A 17,066-nucleotide genomic window follows, 5' to 3' on the forward strand; every position below is an offset into this window, starting at 1 on the left:
TAGTATCCTGTACATGCTCTACATCCCGATATAATAACCCCCCTTCCACCTTTTTAGAAGGACTGATCAACTCGCTTATCTGTAATGCTGCGAAGAAAGCCAGGGCAAAGGCTGACCGAAATAAGACAAATTCGTAGCAGGAACCGCAGACCTTTTCCAAACTCCCAGTTAAAACTTGCAACATCTTGAATGAGACTGGGCGCCTGCTATCCCTACTCTTATGTGCCTTCCTGTATCCTTTTACTGCCTGTCGTACCCAAAAGTCTTTTGTGTAATCCCTTTGCCCTTGCCATTTAAAAAGAAAGGCCAAACCTGCCAATACGCGATCGATGGCAGCTGCCGAGATTCCCCTTTCCAAACCTTGCGTAAGAAAAAAGAGTACAGCCTGAGCTATTTCCGGCCCCCCTGAGGGTATCCCTAGCTCAATTAAAAAAGCAAACCAGTCCCTCCATACCTTTAAGTAGGCATTCCACGTAGCCGTACTCACTGATTGCTTGATCCACTTTGCTGCGGTCCCATGGCAATGGTCCACATCCAGTCGGGACAGGCGACCCCGTGTTGTTCCGCCTCCGGCGCCAACTTCCGGAACCTGTCCCACTGAAAACGAGACCAAGCATCAGCCAAAGTGTTGTCAATTCCCGGTAAATGCACAGCATATATGAATGCATTCACTTGCAAGCAGCGGAGGACCAAATGTCTCAAAAGCCTGACTACCGGCACGGATGCCGCTGTCAGCCGATTAACCACTTGCACCACACCCAGATTGTCGCAATTAAAACGGACCTTCAAGTTGCGAAAGGCTTCACCCCAAATTTCCATGGCCACAACGATTGGAAACAGTTCCAACAGCACCAGGTTCTGCAAGAACCCGGCCTCCCGCCATGCTAACGGCCATCTGGCTGCACACCACTGTCCTTTACAGAAAGCCCCAAATCCTGTTGAACCCGCCGCATCTGTAAACAATTCCAGGTCACAATTACTGATGGGGCCTGACATCCGCCAGGTGTTCTAACGTCCCTTACAGGACTGCACAGATATTGGACCCAGCCGGGCCTACACATAAAAAATCATCCAAATAATGAATGACTGAATTGATACCTGACACATCCCGAAGTGCCCATTCAAAGAATGAGCTGAACATTTCAAATAGGGCACATGATATCGAGCATCCCATCGGCAAGCAACGGTCAATATAATATATGCCCCATTCCATGTACAACCGAGCAGCCGAAAACTGTCCGGATGCACCAGCAGCAACCGGAAAGCCACCTCAATATCTGACTTGGCAATCAAAGACCCCTGACCGTATCTCCTCATCCAGGAAACCGCCGCATCAAAAGAGGTGTACGTTACCGCACACTCCTCCGGTGCAATAGCGTCGTTAACCGACCCTCCTTTCGGAAATGAAAGGTGGTGGATAAGTCTAAACTTTTTAGGCTCTTTTTTGGGAACTACACCCAATGGAGAGACCACCAAACCTGAGATTGGCACCTCTGGAAAGGGGCCCGCCATGCGCCCCAGCATAACCTCCTTCCCCAACTTTTCGGAGACCACTGCTGGGTGCAGCAGTGCTGACCTTAAATTCTTAGCCTCCGGTGAAACAGTCGCCAACGAACAAGGTATTCTAAAACCATTGGTAAAACCTGCCTGCAAGATGTTTGCCGCCACCCGGTCGGGGTATCTACTGAGGAAAGGTAGCATCCTTTCCAGCCGCACCGGTGTCCTCCCTCTTGTTTGCAGGATCTCCGGCACGGCTCTTTCCTTTTTTAAAGCACTTGGACAGCGCATGTGATCCCCCGCAGCCGGAACACGAATGCTTGAAAAGACTGTTAACCCCATATTTTCATGTGCCCTCGTTGAACTGCCAGCAGAACCCCCATTTTTTTTCGGTCGGTTGTCCTGGGGCTGCTGAACCTCCGACCCCTGCCTGAAAAAACTGATTCGGGGCCCGCGCCACGGTCATCAGCTTCATCCAGAGACTTATATCCTTATGGTCCCAGCGTAGTGTCGGTCGTACAGCCATCCGTTGTCTGAATTGCTCATCATACCGTAGCCAGGCTATCCCTCCATAAGTCCTATGTGCCTCACTAATGGCTTCCAGGTAAACGAACAGCGCCGAGCAGTGTTCAAGGGCCTTTTCTCCTACCACGCTCGCTAAAATCGCAAAGGCCTGCAGCCAATTTTGAAAGGTAGGCGGGATTAAGCGGTATCTCCTCTTCTCCTTCTTGCCCTCAACCGGCTTCAATCTGTCCAGACTGAACTTTTCCAACGGCAATAACGTGAATATCTCCACGTATTCCCCTTTCCAAATTTTTTCCCTGACTTCTGCTTTAAGATGAGCCCCCAAGGGACCCTCAAAGCATATGTACACTTCGTTTTTTGCGGAATCAGCCAACCTAACCGACTCCACCTTTTTATCACCCACTTTCTCTTGTTCCGCAGGAGCCGCCACGCTAGTTTCTGGGCTGGAAGACTCGCCGACAGCCCTAGTCGCATCCGCAATGGCAACGGCGACGTGCCCGTGGCACTTGTGGGGTCCACTGCTGGCGGATTGTTCTGGGCCGGCACCCAAGCACGCTCCGGACCAGCTGTATTCCCAGCCGCCACCCATTGTATTAACTCTTTTAGGCCTGAAAGTAGTTCCCTGAACCCCCCGTTCCCAGCCTAGGGGGCCTCTGGGGGCGGTGCTGGGTTGGCCCCTGAACTCACCACCCCAGGTGTCCCCCTATGACCCGCCTGCCCGCTCTGCCTAGTCTGTCACAATAAATTCTGCAATAAGGTGGAAATAGATAAGGAAGAGTCACACTCACCGGGCTGCCCAGGACTGGGCCCATCAGCCGCCACTCCTGGAACCACCGACGCCGGGTTTTCACAATCCACACTTCCGTCTGATCCGGACAGCTCCCCCTCCGATCTATCGCTGTCGATCTCGTTGCTGACAACAGCCGTTGGTACCCCAGAGGTGTTAGACTTGGGTGTTGTGGGTCTGCGGTGTTGTGCTCGACCTTCTCTCACCGCAGTCCCGCCAGACCCGCTCGGTGCCTCTCGTGACGGGCTTCTGCATCTGTGACTTTGTCGTGTGCTGACCCGCTGGCTGTCTCCTGCACTCGCCCTTGACCCAGCACTCCTCCCGCTACATCTCCTGGACTGTCTGGCGTTGCTGGCCGACCCTGTTGACCTCGCCGTCTCACCCGTTCCTGTGTCCCTTGTCCACTCCGCTCCTCTCCCGCAGACCCCTCAGTCCTCTCAGTACATCTGCGACGTGCAGGGGGGGAAGAGCCGTGGGTTATGCTGGGCTCTCTTCCCCCATGGACATTGCCTCTGGTTCCCCTCACCTCTCCCATCCTGCTCCCCTGCGATCCAGAGGGCCGCTGTTCGTCCCCTCCTGCTGGCTGTCGCTTCTTCTGCGATCCGCTGGGGCCTGCTTCTGGGCTGAATCTCTCTGGTGGCCGGGACAGCCGTGCACGTGGTGTCGTCGCCAACCCCCCCCCCGCTGGGGTCCGTTCCGCCGTCTGCCACTATCGCCGCTAGCTGTTCATGCAGCCAGTCCGCGCCCTGAGCGTCAATCGCCGCTCTCAACTGCTGGAGAAATCCATCCATCGCCGCCATTAGCTATCTATAAGAAGGAGATGCAGAGCAGTGAGGGTGCTGCGTAATCTCTTCCTCCACTGTTCTGTGACTGATGTCACTTCCCCTCTCTCCTACTTTTTCCTCCACAAGGCTAACTCCCCCTCCCCTTTTCTAAAAGGGGAAACTACCTTAAAACAGCAACTGTGCTGTCCGGCACTGTCATGCCGTCCCTGCACCTATAGCTCTGCTGTATGGCTCCAGGACTCTCTTTATGACACAGGGTTTCCAACGAGGGAGGTCTCAGCTTCACACAAAATGAAAAAAATGCAGAGCCACCTGGCTCTGAAGCTCACTCAGTTTTCATTGTAGTACCTTGCTGAACAAGCCCACTTTTAGCTCCTAGTGTATTGGTTAAGAACTTCAATCGAAGTTCAAGGTTATCTGCTGCTGTTTCTAATTATAAAGTGTGAATGTGCATGTATGCTGGAAGAAGACACTAACAGGTGTGTTTAGTATGATCACTTCCTTATCACTGTTTATTTGTAGGGCGGTACTAATGTTTTATACACACAAAGCATAATAGATTATATGTCATTACTATGTCAGTCTAATAGGTACATCTCATTGGTTAAAATAGAAGAGAAATGGAGAAACTTGATGCTGAGCCTTGGTTGAAGCTGGTTCTCTCTTCACTTATGCATTCTTCTAATCTGGGGGAAGCAGGAGGTAGCCCCCATTTTAGTCCCGAAGCAAAGCTAATCTGTTTACTATATAATGAGTAAGGAGTTGCATAGAAACATGTATACACATAAGCAAATAGACATTTTGTGATTATCATTTATGTACATTACATTCCTCCACAGTCCCCCCTAAAATGGCTATTTTCTTCTGTCCCTCATCTAAAGGTCTTACTCACCTGGCCCATTCTCCTCAGCCACTCTTTTAGGCTGTATATAGAGTTAGGCAGCAACTAGTGCACTACCCCCCTCGATACAGCTGTAGAAGTGCAATATGACCCTATAGGATTGTGAGATTTTGGACAGGGAGTGACTGTAGAGGAGTGAAGGGTTTGTCATCTTCCATCATAAGGGAGTCCTCCTCTTCTTGGTGGAGAAATGTAGGTGTGCTGAATCAGGATTATTAATACTGTTACCCCTATCTGGGCGAGCACCTTTTGCCACCCACTCATCCAGCGAAAATATTGATCCCAAGGGTCTTCAACTCCAATGACAGATCTTCTAATTTCTTTATAGGTAGAGTAACCTTACCATTTGGGCCAGTATTAACAGGAATGTAGGTGCAGCAGGTTCCCGTTTTTTCTATCATTTTACAGACACCTCCTTTCTCAGCTAACACCATGTCTAAGGCCATCCGGTTCTGGAATGTCATGTAGGAAGTGGGGGCTAACTGGTCAGCAATTCCCTGGAGGGCATCTTTAGTGTAATTCACAAATCTTTGTTGGTTGTAGTATATGTAGTTGATCCAATCTACATTCTTGTTGACAGTTATTATGGGGATCAAAGACTGGAAACCAGCTTTTACCTGATTCCTGACTTTGAATTCATCAGGGACCCCCCTTGGGACCCCACCTCCACTAGGGCGTATTCGAATCTGCCACTCCTTGGCATTTAAGAGTGATCAATTTGTATCATCTGGAAGGGGTATAGGGCTTTTGCCAGGTGCTTCTTATGTTCCTTTTCTGTGCGTCCTGGGTTACATTTGGAGCAGATAGTGCATGATCTGCAGAAGTTGTTGGTCAATGGAGTAACTCCTGGTGCTACATAGTACTTGTTGATAAGAGAGTTCATAAGAGTCTTTGTCAAGTGGGCAGCTCCTTGTGCCCATTGCACCACGACTGGGTACATACTCCCGGGTAGACAAGGCTTCTTATTGCACTTGAATAGTCCATCTCTGAGAGTTGCTCCTCTCCGTTTCCAGCTTTCCTTCTCATTCGGACTTGCTTTTTCCTGTAATTCTTTCAGATAAACTCTGTCCACTGGGAGAGTCTGTGGGGTAAGCACTGGGTGGTTTTCTTCTACCACCCTGCTGTCCACTTCCCATGGACCACTGGCTGAATGTGTGGCAGCTGAATTGGCTAGATGATTGCCTCGAGTTCCTTCGAGTTCAGTTTGACGTGTGCTTTTACTTTCAGAATAGTCACTTGGGTTGGAAGAAGCAAGGCGTCCATCAAGTCTTTGATAGCTGAACTGTGTTTCACAGGTGTTCCTGCAGCTGTCAGGAACCCTCTGTCCTCCCAGATAACACCAAAATCATGGGCAACGCTGAAAGCATCTCTTGAGTCTGTATGAATGTTGGCTCTTTTTCCCTCTGCTAATTTACATGCTGTAGTAAGAGCTTGCAGCTCTGCCTCCTGTGCAGACATCACCGGTGGTAAACCTTCAGCTTGTAGAACCGTGTTTTCAATGGTGACCTGGATTCTGCAGGAGTATTTCACTCACGGTGGGGAGATGCGTGGTTTCCAGCCGCATTAGTTCGAAGCAGTCATGGGGTGACAAGTCAAGACTCGACACCTCCTCCTTTCCCCCCTCGAGAAGTGGAAGAAGGGTGGTAGGGTTCAGTGTTTGATAATGGAATAGAGTAATGCTGTCCAGTAGAAGGAGGGAACACAGAAGTCTCAAGTGTCTGGCAGTGGACAGGTGTTTCGGTTGGATCTTGGTTGAATATGGCAGCAATGTCATGGGGAGCAAGCAGAACGAAGCAATGCCCGAGGACCAAGTCTGAAGTTTTGTTAAGCAAGGTTTGTGCAGCAAAGACAGCTCACAGACACGATGGGCCTCCTCTTGCTACCGCATCCAGCCGACAGGAATAATATCCTATGGGGCGTAGGCGGATGCCATGCGATTGGGTGAGTACACTTGCAGCATGTCCCAGATGTTCGGATACAAAGGGCTTGAACGTTTTGTCGTAGTCTGGGAGCCCTAGCGCCAGAGATGGCGCGCTTGAGGGCCTCAAAGTTGGATATTGCTTCAGGAGACATCTGGAAGGGGTCTGATTTCAGAGCATCATACAAAGGTTGCATCAGTAGGGAGGTTTCTGGAATCCATGCTCTGCAATAGGATATTAGTCCAAGGAAGGCATGAAGGGCCTTCTAACCTTGTGGCAGTGGGATGTCAGAGATTGCTTTCACCCTGTCTTCAGTAAGGTGTCTTGTCCCATGGGACAAACAGGGTCCAAGGAGAATGATAGATGTTGAGCACCACTGCAATTTGGGTTTTGAGGCTTTGCAACCCTGGTTGGCAAGATAGCACAACAGGCTTTTTGAAGTGACTTCAACAGTGGGTAAGTCATCTGCACAGAGGAGAAGGTCATGAACATATTGGAGGAGAATCACTTCCGGGTGTTCCTCTTGTTATGTGTCAAGGATGATAGCCATAGCTTTTGCAAACTAGCTTGGAGAATTCTGTGCCCCTTGTGGCATAACTGTTAAGGTATGTTGCATGGAGACGCACAGGGTATCAGGGCTCCATTTGACATTTGAGGGCCTTGACATGCTTCGAAATAGCTACAGATTGGACTCACTTAAGTGGGTATTGTGATTTCCGGGGCAATGATGTGCCCTCTTCGAGCTTGACTGAAACAGGTGGCACCTTTAAGTGACCAATGTCATAGGCACTCAGGGATTCTGTCAAGTACTTCCTGTGTATCCTCCCTGAGCCCTGAGACAAAAACGGTTGATAACGTGTGTGTGTGTGTGTGTGTCTTTTCATAGTCGGAGAAGCCCAGATCATCAAAGCCCTGTATGAGTCTAGCATGATACTGCTATACAGACTCCCCTCTATCTTGGGTAATATCTTGGGTTGTGGTGGTCTGATCTACCAATTTCTCCTTTGCCCAGTTGTGGAGTTGGGCACAGAACTCCACGCCTGAGGTATAGGAAGTGGCACTTGTCAGGCAGGCATCATTGAAGGCCGCCTGCATGACCGGCCAAAAGACATGTCCTGCTTTGATTTGGCATAGGCTGATCAAATCTCTCCAGGCAGCTGAGTAAGTTTCTTGTATCTGCACTATCCTGCAGTAGAAGGGCATTGGCTGTTTCTCTGGGTCATGCAGACTTGTCACTAAGGGCGCTGCTTGTGATGGGGTAAAAGCGACATACATCACCGGTGCCCCTTCTGGTAACCGAGACTGGTGTTGGGGCAGGGGCTGGGAAGGGGCACTGTTCCTTACGGTTGCCAGCATATGTTTGAGATCCTCTCGGAACTGTGAGTCCGTAGCCGGATTGGGGGTTAAATCAGCGGGTGGCCTTGTTGCCTGTTGTTGGTCTTCCCACTCGTACGCTTATTCATCATTAACATATCCGATCTGTGAAGATAGTGCTTCCGTATTGGGGAAGACAGGTGTGTGGTAGGAAACATCCTGGTTTAGAACAGGGAGAACTGGGTATAGGTCATGTTTGAGCCTTCCGGATGTACCAAGATGGTCATCGGCAGGAAGTGCACTGGGCTGGGGTGGTGCGAAGGGAGTGGGCATTAGGCGGAGGGCAGGGTTGTCCCTCTCCTCCCTTGTTTCTTTAGCAACGTAACCTTCGCTACTTTGTACAACTTTGTTAACTATTTCAACATCTTCTCTCCTCTTCACAATATCATATTCTAGCATTGCTTTCTCTCTCTCTTTATTCTGTTTCTCGGCTGACAGCTGACGGCTTGAGGGGTTAATATCCCTCTTCACTGTTTGCTTATCAAGAAATTCCATAGGTGGGGGCTCGTAGCGCTGTGAGGGAAAAATCGAGCAAGCTGCTCTCCCTGTCCCTTGCACGCTCCTGGCTGTTTCGTAAGCTCCAGCCACCCTCATGAATACCAAACATTAATCCACATACACATTTAGGACAGGACATTACAACATTACACCTGTTATCCTTTGCACCATGAAGCCTTAGCAGCTGAGATAACCCTCAGGGGCCAACAGCTCACCTGAAAAATCCGTCCATAGACGTTTGCTGCAGGGTTCCATCTCCCCCAGAGGCAGACAGCTCATCTGGGGGGGTCAGGACACACACACACCTGCAACTGCACTTTCGGTCTGCTGAGTCACAATCCTTCAGGATGACAGACACTGAACAAATAATACACAGTCAGCAGAGACCCAATGGCAGGTTCGTTAAAACTACCTGCCTTTGAACAGTCTTAGAGAGCCAATAAGATCAAGCAGCCAGCCCAGACAGGAACCAGCCATACAGTGGTAAGAATAAATATGCTTACCGTACTGTTAGGACTGCGCAAACCCCCTTTGTTCTGTCTCGGTCAGCCACTCGATCCCTCTCGCGGTCTCCCTTCGACTGAAGCCTGGAGCCCCGTGTTGTCTACACCAGCTGTAATGGTTAATAACTTCAATCGAAGTTCAAGGTTATCTGCTGCTGCTTTTTTCAATAAAAAGTGTCAATGTGCATGCATGCTGGAAGCAGACACTGACACGTGTGTTCAGTATGATCACTGTTTTATACACACAAAGCATGATAGATTATATGTCATTACTATGTCAGCCTAATAGGTACGTCTCATTGGTTAAAATAGAAGAGAAATGGAGAAACTTGCTGAGGCTTGGTTAAAGCTGGTTCTCTCTTCACTTACGCATTCTTCTAATCTGGGGAAGCAGGGGCTAGCCACCATTTTAGTCCCGAAGCAAAGCCAATCTGTTTACTATATAATGAGTAAGGAGTTGCATAGAAACATGTATACACATAAGCAAATAGACATTTTCTGATTATCATTTATGTACATTACATTCCTCCACACTAGGTAGAGGCTCTCCAAAAACCAGTATCTTTTACTCCTCCGAGACTCACAGAGTTCTCTTGACCCCGTGGACTTTCTCCCAGTTGCCTCAACTCTAGAATGTGACCTAGGAAATGCATGAGTGCTGCTCAGCTTCGGTGGTAAAAGGGTATGTAATCGCTGCTTCCGCAGCTGCTGTTAGATTGCAGACGGGATGGAACCTGTCCTGGTTCCTGTGAGGCTTCAAAGAACAATGGGGTGGCCCCTAAAAGTCGCACATCTAAATGTTCTGAAGTGGTGAGTAGAGTGGCAACCTCAGCCTGGACAACAAACAGGACACGCCCCGAACGCATTTCACTCTGCCCCCCGGAGCTTAGTCATAACTAAGCTTTGGGGGTGGAGTGAAACACATTGGGGGCGTGGCCTGGTTGGAGTCCAGGCTGAGGTTGCCACACTACTCACCACTTCAGAACATCTAGGTGTGTGACTTTTTGATGCTACCCCATTGTTCTTTGTTGCCTCAGCTCTAGTCACCCAGACTCAGGCAGTCTCCCAGACTCTCTCAGCTGGCCCAACTCTCTCGGTCCAATGGCCTGGAACCTCTCCCACACAGAGTGCTGTCTCAAGTAGCTTGCCTTGGTCTCTAGAAAGGAGCACACAGCCCTCCCGGTGCTCCTCCCTCCTGGCTTCAGCGGATTGAAGATTCTATCCTGCCCATTACTCTCTGGAACCTTCAAGACCCCGACCTTGATCCAAGATCTACCAAATCCAGAAAAAACATAACACAGCTTTCTCCGTTCGCTATAAACATGTGTAGCACCCTTTACTTTAGGTAGGTGCTAGAAGTAGGTTTTTGTAAATGAAGGTACATTTAATCAGGCCTAGCTTACCTGTTTGTTTTCATCTGTGTTGGCTGGGAGTGGCTCAGAGTAGGCTGGTGACTCACAGATAGCATCATCTAGGATTCTATAAGGAAGGAAGGGAACAGAGGTGGCGCTGTCTGGGGTGTATCAAGAAGCCCTGACCAATCCCCAACTAGGATTGGCAGGGGGAAGGCCTCCTTGATATACCCAGGGTCAGCCCAGCTGGGGAGGAGTTGTCAGGTGGAAGAAGCTGGAGATAGAGCACTAGGTTGTCGGGCCTTTAAGGCACTCCCCAGTCTGGGAAGGAAGGTGACCTTGGGCCTGAGGGGTTCAGGTGCAAGTTGGAGCCTTGCTGAGAAACAAAGAAGGATCTGGACAGGAGGCACAGAGAGGAACCGAGAAAGACAACGAGAGCTAGTGTTGCCAGGCAAGTCTCCAGGAGGGATCCACCAGAGGGCAGCCTGGAGGGCTGGTGAGTGACAGGCACAGTTGGGAGAGCAAGGGAGGCATGCCGAAGTGGACTGGGAGAGTGCAGTCTGAGATGGATGTAGAGCCAGCAGGAGAGACTGTGATGTTATGGGCAGTGGAGTCAGGCAGCTGCAGCCAGGAGGGCTGGCAGGGCCTGAAGAGGACTGACTGGGAGCAGTAGTCTACCAAAGGTCAGCTAGCACTAAAGACTTTCCTATTTTTGTTGCTACACTAAAGGGACCCACAGTCCCTGCCTGAAATGGGCAGTTGCTAAGGCTTGACAGAGTCAAAATTGGGCCTACCATGTGCTAGCTGTACCATGAACCAAGTATTGTACAGGAGAGAGAGGAACAGTCTACAAATAAGCATTGTGCTGAAGGATACTGGAACTCTAGAAGTGTAAATAGAGGTTCCAACTGATCATCTTTTGATTCCCTTATTGATTCTGGGCATCCCATAATTTCCCTTACCCTATCCAAGTTCAAAATCCCTCAATAAAATACAAAACAAACATACGGACTGTTCATTGTCTCAAGAGTGACTGGGAAGTGAATGCCAGGCTGTGCGGGATGATAGGTGGACCACAATTTCCAGCAGCCCCTAGGGGGATACCACTACATTTGGGGGCTTGTTTCAGGACCACCTGTTCACGGTTTAACCTGCCAGCCATTGCCACTAGCAACCAAGGTTGATCGAGAAGGGGAACTGTGCTTTGTTCCACCACCATTGAGGACTTGAACCCAGGGAAAGGACGCATGTGCTCTGTCTGCTATTCAATACCATAGTAATAAATGCCGTTGCCCAAAGCAACCCGCGGGAGCCATTAAATACTTCTGCCTTCCTACCCAGTTGCCCCAACCAATGCTGGGACAGACATTTATACCAATCCTGCAATTCAGTGACATTCTACCATGTGCTGTCACCCGTGGAAACCACGGCGGTCGTTCGTGTCCATGGATTACAAATATACCCAGCACTCTACAAATGCTGGACATCTCACACTGGATTACAAATATGCCCAGCGCTCTGCAAATGCTGGGTATTCTGAACTTTTGCTCCAAACTCCTGCATTATTCGGTAAAGTGTGCCTGGAAGTGTCTATTGTTGCGTGGGGTGATCAACCTGCAGGTGCCTGCGGGCGGGACTGTGCTGAGATAGTACCCTTCATTGGTTACAAACTTTATTGTTGCTACCAGCAACCACCAGAAAAGTCAGTGGCCATCAATTGCCAGTTGCTCGGGCACAGTCGGTGCCGAGTGACATGCCTGGACAAGTCCTGCTAGCACCAGTATGCCTGCAAACTTCAGTTCATCTAACAAAGCGGTTATTGCAGCGTGCCCAGGGAGGAGTCTGCCTTTAGTTCCACAGGAGACAGCCCGTCTGGAAGCGAGGGGGCAGTGTCACGCCCTGGAGGAGACTGAAAGTTTCCTGCTAGCAGCAGACACCACGAGGCAGCAGAAGATGGCAGAAGGTAACCAACCGCTACCCACCTTAACATGGTTGCCTAAAATGCAGGAAAGGACACTGGTGGACACCCACCGGTGTCTGACTGGAGCCTCGTGGGGGATTCGCCCTTGGGATGATCGATGGAGCGGAGCAGAGCAACTGTGCCTGCTCTGTCCAGAGTGCCGGGTTCTGACCACGGTGGTCACTGCTTGGGCCCGGTGCAGTCACTTACCCGACTAGGGCCTATCCAGCAGGAGCGGAAGTACTACAAGCATCGATCTGCTTTCAGTACTTTCTAGTCTGCAGCTGCGGAGGTACCAGAAGGCTGGAGAGGGCCTAATATCACCCCTAAAGGCGGAGCAGAGTTGTGGCCTGGCGACTCCCCAGCGAAAACCGAGGACATCAGCGGAGAAGAGACCTGTGGCCTGGCCACGGACCTGGCAACTGTAGAAACTGCTGTGCAGGAGCCAGATGCAACCCCTGAAGAGCCGGCCAATTCCAAGCCCCTTGCTATCACAGTCCGGAGGGACCCATTACCAAAGGAAGGTGCGCCTTCAGGTGAGCTGGACAGGGAAGGTGAGGGCCGAGTCATTAACTGGGGTTCCCCAGAGTGCAGGCCGAGTTTGGGTCTCTTGAGAGGTTGGCGGAGTTGCCATCCCCTAGTGAATATTCTGAAGAGGAATGGGAGACCGGGGAGTCCCAGGTCCTTGAAGGTGGGGATGGACAAGAACCAGCAGTTGGATCTGAGCCAACTGTAGGAACCCTGGCATCAGAAATGTAGTAACGTAAAAAACGTTCCAGGAACTGGTTGGCTCGTCCTGTGGCCCCATTGGACTGCGGGTGATACGCAGAGGAGAAAGAAAGCTGAATTCCCAACTGTGCACAAAAGGCTTACCAAAACCTGGACACAAACTGGCTACTCCTGTCCGAGATGATCACATTGGGCAGCCCATGTAAGCAAAAGATCTCCCGAGCAAAAATAGAAGCCAGTTCTTTAGATGTAGGCAACTTCTTAAGTGGAATACAATGAGACATTTTCAAGAATCGGTCAACCACCATAAGGATAACTGTGTTGCCCTGAGAGTTGGGTAACTCCACAATGAAATCCATTGACAGGTGGGTCCAAGGCCTCTCTCCATTGGGTACAGGTTGTAGGAGGTCCACTGGAAGGTGTCGTGGTGTCTTACTCTGAGCACACACGGAACAAGCAGCTACGAAGGCGGCTACATCAGCACGTAGACTAGGCCACCAGAATTGTTGGGACATGACCCAAAAGAGTTGATTCTTCCCTGGGTGACCAGCAGCCTTGTGAGAATAGTAAGTCTGGAGCACGGCAGTACAGAGACTCTCAGGGACAAAGCAACAGTCACAAGGTTTCTCAGGAGGAGAATGGATCTGAGCGGCAAGAATTTTGTCACCCAAAGGAGAAGTGAGACTGTTGCGAACCGTAGTCATAATACGATCGGGAGGAATCACAGGAACAGGAACCGACTCCATCTTGGAAGTGGAGGAAAACTGTCACAAAGAAGCATCAATCCTTACATTCTTTGTACCAGGTAAGAATGAGACTTGACAAGAAAAGAGCCCACTGCGCCCTTCCGGGAGAGAGGCATTTAGCCTCAGACAAGAATGTGAGATTCTTATGGTCAGTTGAATAAGAACCGGCACATTAGTACCTTCGAGGAGATGCCTCAATATTTAAAGGGCTAAAATGATCGCTAACAACTCTCTGTCCCCAATCTCATAATTGCATTCTGCAGGAGATAATTTCTTGGAAAAGTAGCCACAAGGATGCATAGAGCTCTCAGAGGTAGGACGATGAGACAGCAGGGCACCAACTCCAGTCTCAGAAGCATCAACCTCAAGGATGAAAGGTACCGTAGGATCAGGATGTACCAACACAGGAGCAGAAGCACTCTCAAAGGCATTAATGGAGTCTGGAAAACAATTCTGTGGGTTACCGTCCTTTCTGGTCATATCAGTCATCGGTTTGACCAGAGACGAGAAGTTACGAATAAATTTCTGATAATAATTGGTGTAGCACGGCCCCCTATGGGACTGCTGAGAATTACCTGCTCATCTGCATGGCCATGACCAAGTGAACCTTCGAACCAACCTGACACTCTGGGTTCAGACATCCTTGTAGCACTGTGTGGCAATAATAAAACAACTCAGTATAATTAGGTTCTGAAATATTTTACTTGAACCAAATAAGGGAAAGTTATTTTCAAGAGAGGTAATAAATCTGCTGAGCCGAGATAACAACGCCAACTCAGCAAACAAATTCCTCCCAAAGACACAAGACAATGGTTCAGCAACAACAATATTATATACATACAGTATCTCACAAAAGTGAGTACACCCCTTACATTTTTGTAAATATTTTATTATATCTTTTTATGTGACAACACTGAAAAAATTACACTTTGTTACAATGTAAAGTAGAGAGTGTACAGCTTGTATAACAGTGTAAATTTGCTGTCCTCTCAAAATAACTCAACACACAGCCATTAATGTCTAAACCACTGGCAACAAAAGTGAGTACACCCCTAAGTGAAAATGTACAAATTGGGCCCAATTAGCCATTTTCCCTCCCCGGTGTTATGTGACTCATTAGTGTTAAAAGGTCTCAGGTGTGAATGGGAGGCAGGTGTGTTAAATTTGGTGTTATCGCTCTCACTCTGTCATACTGGTCACTGGAAGTTCAACATGGCACCTCATGCCAAAGAACTCTCTGGGGATCTGAAAAAAAGAATTGTTGCCCTACATGAAGATGGCCTAGGCCAGTGATGGCGAACCTTTGCACCCCACATGTTTTGAAACTACATTTCCCATGATGCTCAACTACACTGCAGAGTGCATGAGCATCATGGGAAATGTAGTTCCAAAACATCTGGGGTGCCAAGGTTCGCCCATCACTGGCCTAGGCTATAAGAAGATTGCCAAGACCCTGAAACTGAGCTGCAGCATGGTGGCCAAGACCATACAGCGGTTTAACAGGACAGGTTCCACTCAGAACAGGCCTTGCCATGGTCGACCAGTTGAGTTGAGTGCACATGCTCAGCGTCATATCCAGAGGTTGTCTTTGGGAAATAGATGTATGAGTGCTGCCAGCATTAATGCAGGGGTTGAAGGGGGGGGGGGGAATCAGCCTGTCAGTGCTCAGACCATACACTGCACACTGCATCAAATTGGTCTGCATTTCTGTCATCCCAGAAGGAAGCCTCTTCTAAAGATGATGCACAAGAAAGCCCACAAACAGTTTGCTGAAGACAAGCAGACTAAGGACATGGATTACTGGAACCATGTCCTGTGATCTGATGAGACCAAGATGAGCTTATTTGGTTCAGATGGTGTCAAGCGTGTGTGGCGTCAACCAGGTGAGGAGTACAAAGACAAATGTGTCTTGCCTACAATCAAGCAAGGTGGTGGGAGTATCATCGTCTGGGGCCACATGAGTGCTGCCGGCACTGGGGAGCTACAGTTCATTGAGGGAACCATTTATGCCAACGTGTACTGTGACATACTGAAGCAGAGCATGATTCACTCCCTACAGAGACTGGGCTGCAGGGCAGTATTCCAACATGATGATGACCCTAAACACACCTCCATGACGACCACTGCCTTGCTAAAGAAGCTGAGGGTAAAGGTGATGGATTGGCCAAGCATATCTCCAGACCTAAACCCTATTGAGCATCTGTGGGGCAGCCTCAAATGGAAGGTGGGGGAGCACAAGGTCTCTAACATCCACCAGCTCCATGATGTCATCATGGAGGAGTGGAAGAGGACACCAGTGGCAACCTGTGAAGCTCTGGTGAACTCCATGCCCAAGAGGGTTAGGGCAGTGCTGGAAAATAATGGTGGCCACACAAAATATTGACACTTTGGGCCCTATTTGGACATTTTCATTTAGGGGTGTACTCACTTTTGTTGCCAGCGGTTTATACATTAATGGCTGTGTGTTGAGTTATTTTGAGGGGACAGCAAATTTACACTGTTATACAAGCTGTACAATCACTACTTTACATTGTAGCAAAGTGTAATTTCTTCAGTGTTGTCACATGAAAAGATTTGATAAAATATTTACAAAAATGTGAGGGGTGTACTCACTTTTGTGAGATACTGTATATGTGCACTCCCTTTGATCAGAGGTCACCCCCTAGTGGGTGTTTCAGTTAACTACTTATGCTGCCACACTGAGAAAGATGTGATCTAGCCAGCCTATGCTATCCTAATGAAGGGAACGGGTCTACAAAGAGTAATATAGGAGCCTTCCTATAAGTAATGGCAAAAGAGTTCCACGTTGCAGATCTGATGTTCTTTCCCGGCTAGTTGGAGCTTGTTAATGTTGTAAATCCGATTTATGTATAATGTTGTATTGGAGTGCCATGTTGACCAGAAATTCAGTTGAGTTGTCCAAGCCAACTGAATTTTAACATATCAAGGGGACAGCTGAAGACCCTTTGATGTGTTCATCTTATGCAAGTCTACCTAGGTGTGTGAGGTATGGCCTGTTAACCTACTTGAACATTTCAAAGGGTACATTGTTTAAAGGACCATAGAAGAAGTATTTATTGGTGGTAATTAGACTTGAGGGGGTAACAATTAGATCAAAGAGTATTTTGGGTTGACCTAGCAGAAACTCCCTCCTATGTTACTAGTATTTCAGGGGGGACTATTCAAGCTGGCAGTCAGTCTTGTCTGTGTGACTATGAAGGTGTAGATCTAGGAAAAATGGGACTCTAAATTATATTTACTCTGTCAGATTTTTGTCATCTGTGGACTTTGGACTTTGTTCTGTGTTGGAAGTCAATAAAGTGCATGTCTCTGGAAGAATTGGGTTGCTGCGGAAGAGTACTTACATCATCATTATAATAACTACTAATTAATTATCTACCCAATATATAATACTATATCACTACATTAATATAATAATATATCGCTACAGTTAACTGTAATCCATTTGGGTATAATGAAAGCAATAGAT

General features: G+C 48.7%; 1 long non-coding RNA gene across 2 annotated transcripts in view; it reads right to left on the reverse strand.

Annotated features, from left to right (window-relative positions):
* LOC141141320 (uncharacterized) overlaps positions 1-9,105 on the reverse strand; it is a 51,324-nt gene extending 42,219 nt beyond the window's left edge. Inside the window, exon 1 of one of the 2 annotated variants that reach the window (XR_012244045.1) lies at positions 8,790-9,105. This is a non-coding gene — a long non-coding RNA (uncharacterized lncRNA). Of the gene's footprint in view, positions 1-8,501; positions 8,764-8,789 lie in introns of those variants that run through there. The other variant, XR_012244044.1, reaches the window with a different exon arrangement.
* Positions 9,106-17,066: the final 7,961 nt, after the last annotated feature.

Source organism: Aquarana catesbeiana, linkage group LG04 (genome assembly GCF_042186555.1).
Source record: "Aquarana catesbeiana isolate 2022-GZ linkage group LG04, ASM4218655v1, whole genome shotgun sequence".
NCBI classification, from domain to species: Eukaryota; Metazoa; Chordata; class Amphibia; order Anura; family Ranidae; genus Aquarana; species Aquarana catesbeiana.